A 4070-nucleotide genomic window follows, 5' to 3' on the forward strand; every position below is an offset into this window, starting at 1 on the left:
ATCATTCAGTTTTGAGCAAGGTAGTATAATTTTTGACGAAAAGAAAAAAATAACCATTAACAACAAATTTCATTGTAGGCGTCGCGACTGGAAAGAATATGTCTGCACACATATTCATTTACACGCATACACATATGCATATATACACATATACATATGTACATATATATACATATATACTCATACATCCCCTCTTGTGTGTTTATTTTAGGCGTGTATCTTTGAATTTACAATAAAAAGCGATCCCCCACCCCCCGGCCCGGTTCAAAATCTCGGCGTTATTTTTCATTTGTAGGTTTAAATTTCCTTCCTTTTCTTCCTTTTGTCGTGAAATTATAATGAATTGCTATGAATTATTTATCTTAAAGTACGTTTCCGAATTACCCAGCAACTGCATATCGAAGCACAATTTTAAGAAAGTGTATTTATACCAAATTGAAAATGTTCTATTTTGCTTTTTCTCGAACCGAGTATATAAGAGACCGCTCTCTTGCAAATTTGTTACGGAACTGTTAAGTAGAAGACAAGATAATGTAGAGGTCGACTTGCGACTGCGTCATATCCGAGAGTCGTTAAAAATCGCCCTGTTTAAAATTCTTAGAAAACCCGTAAATACACGCATATGTATATTGAAAGTCAAGAAAATTTCACTTCTAAATGTGCAGAATTGGAGAAATATAAAATGTAGATCCAGAAAAAGAATAAAAAAAGGCCAAAAAGACTCATTTTCAAGAAATATTCATATCCGAATAACAGCAAAAAAAAAAACAGGTATTTTCGATAAAACAGTTGAATCTCCAACAATATAGATAGACTTTCACTTGAGAAGAAAATGTCAAGCAAATAAAACAGATCAGTTTTCAATCATACATTTGTAACACCAATTTAAAAAAAATTAAATTTTCCACCGAATAAAAAGTATTTTTAAACCAGAAGGATGAATGTTGACACAAATGTTGAATATTGAAGAAAATGGTGATACAGTTTTGAGCCAGGTAGTATAATTTTTGACGAAAAAAAAAGAACTATTAACAACAAATTTCATTGTAGGCGTCGCGACTGGAAAGAATAAGTATGCACACATATTCATATACACACATACACACATACATATATATACATATATATACATATATACACATACATCCCCTCATGTGTGTTTATTTAAGGCCTGTATATTGGAATTTACAATAAAAAGCGACCCCCCCCCCCCCAGGTCCGGTTCAAAATCCCGGCGTTATTTTTAGATTGTAGGTTTAAATTTCCTTTGTTTTCTTTCTTTTATCGTGAAATTATAATGAATTTCTATGAATTACTTATCTTTAAGTACGTTTCCGAATTTCCCAGTAGCTGCATATCGAAGCGCAATTTTAAGAAAGTGTATTTATGCCAAATTGAAAATGTTCTATTTTGCTTTTTCTCGAACCGAGTATATAAGAGACCGCTCTCTTTCAAATTTGTTACGAAACTGTTAAGTAGAAGACAAGATAATGTAGGGGTCGACTTGCGACAGCGTCATATCCGAGAGTCGTTAAAAATCGTCCTGTTTAAAATTCTTAGAAAACCCATAAATACACACATATGTATATTGAAAGTCAAGAAAATTTCAATTCTAAATATGCAGAATTGGAGAAATATAAAATGTAGACCCAGAAAAAGAATAAAAAAAGACCAAAAAGACTCATTTTAAAGAAATATTCATATCCGAATCACAGCAAAAAAAACAACTATTTTCGATAAAACAGTTGAATTTTCAATAATATAGATAGACTTTCACTTGAGAAGAAAATGTCAAGCAACTAAGACAGATCAGTTTTCAATCATACATTTGTACCCCCAATTAAAAAAAAAATTGAATTTTCCACCGAATAAAAAGTATTTTTAAACGAGAAGGATGAATGTTGACAGAATTGTTGAATTTTGAAGAAAATGATGATTCAGTTTTGAGCCAGTTAGTATAATTTTGGACGAAAAAAAAAGAACTATTAACAACAAATTTCATTGTAGGCTTCGCGACTGGAAAGAATAAGTATGCACACATATTCATATACACACATACACATATACATATATATACATATATATACATATATACGCATACATCCCCTCATGTGTGTTTATTTAAGGCCTGTATATTGGAATTTACAATAAAAAGCGATCCCCCCCCCCGGCCCGGTTCAAAATGTCGGCGTTAGTTTTAGTTTGTAGGTTTAAATTTCCTTTGTTTTCTTTCTTTTATCGTGAAATTATAATGAATTGCTATGAATTACTTATCTTTCAGTACGTTTCCGAATTTCCCAGTAACTGGATATCGAAGCACAATTTTAAGAAAGTATATTTATACCAAATTAAAAATGTTCTATTTTGCTTTTTCTCGAGCCGAGTATATAAGAGACCGTTCTCTTTCAAATTTGTTACGGAACTGTTAAGTAGAAGACAATATAATTTAGGGGTCGACTTGCGTCTGCGTCGTATCCGAGAGTCGTTAAAAATCGTCCTGCTAAAATTCTTAGAAAACCCATAAATACACACATATGTATATTGAAAGTCAAGAAAATTTCAATTCTAAACGTACAGAATTGGAGAAATATAAAATGTAGATCCAGAAAAAGAATAAAAAGGGACCAAAAAGACTCATTATCAAGAAATATTCATATCCGAATGACAGCAAGAAAAAAAAGGTATTTTCGATAAAACAGTTGAATTTTTAACAATATAGTCAGACTTTCACTTGAGAAGAAAATGTCAAGCAACTAAAACAGATCAGTTTTCAATCTTACATTTGTACCCCCAATTAAAAAAAAAATTGAATTTTCCACCGAATAAAAAGTATTTTTAAACGAGAAGGATGAACGTTGACAGAATTGTTGAATTTTGAAGAAAATGATGATTCAGTTTTGAGCCATGTAGTATAATTTTTGACGAAAAAAAAGAAACATTAACAATAAATTTCATTGTAGGCGTCGCGACTGGAAAGAATAAGTATGCACACATATTCATATACACACATACACATATACGTATATACACATACATCCCCTCATGTGTGTTTATTTAAGGCCTGTATATTGGAATTTACAATAAAAAGCTACCCCCCTCCCCCGGTCCGGTTCAAAATCCCGGCGTTATTTTTGGGTTGTAGATTTAAATTTCCTTCGTTTTCTTTCTTTTATCGTGAAATTATAATGAATTTCTATGAAATACTTATCTTTAGGTACGTTTCCGAATTTCCCAGTAACTGCATATCGAAGCACAATTTTAAGAATGTGTATTTATGCCAAATTGAAAATGTTCTATTTTGCTTTTTCTCGAACCGAGTATATAAGAGACCGCTCTCTTTCAAATTTGTTACGGAACTGTTAAGTAGAAGACAAGATAATGTAGGGGTCGACTTGCGACTGCGTCGTATCCGAGAGCCGTTAAAAATCGACCTGTTTAAAATTCTTAGAAAACCCATAAATACACACAAATGTATATTGAAAATCATGAAAATTTCAATTCCAAATGTGCAGAATTGGAGAAATATAAAATGTAGATCCAGAAAAAGAATAAAAAAAGACCAAAAAGACTCATTTTCAAGAAATATTCATATCCGAATCACAGCAAAAAATCAGGTATTTTCGATAAAACAGTTGAAATTTCAACAATGTAGATAGACTTTCACTTGAGAAGAAAATGTCAAGCAACTAAAGCCGATCAGTTTTCATTCTTACATTTGTACCCCCAATTAAAAAAAAAAATTGAATTTTCCACCGAATAAAAAGTATTTTTAAACGAGAAGGATGAATGTTGACAGAATTGTTGAATTTTGAAGAAAATGATGATTCAGTTTTGAGCCAGGTAGTATAATTTTTGACGAAAAAAAAAGATCTATAACAACAAATTTCATTAGGCCTCGCGCTGGAAAGAATAAGTATGCACACATATTCATATACACACATACACACATATACATATATACACATATACATTTCTATATACATATATATATACATATATATACATACGTACACACACCCCCTCTTGTGCGTTTATTTTAGGCCTGTATCTTTGAATTTGCAATAAAAAGC

This window comes from Belonocnema kinseyi, chromosome 6, assembly GCF_010883055.1.
Source record: "Belonocnema kinseyi isolate 2016_QV_RU_SX_M_011 chromosome 6, B_treatae_v1, whole genome shotgun sequence".
Classification (NCBI taxonomy): Eukaryota; Metazoa; Arthropoda; class Insecta; order Hymenoptera; family Cynipidae; genus Belonocnema; species Belonocnema kinseyi.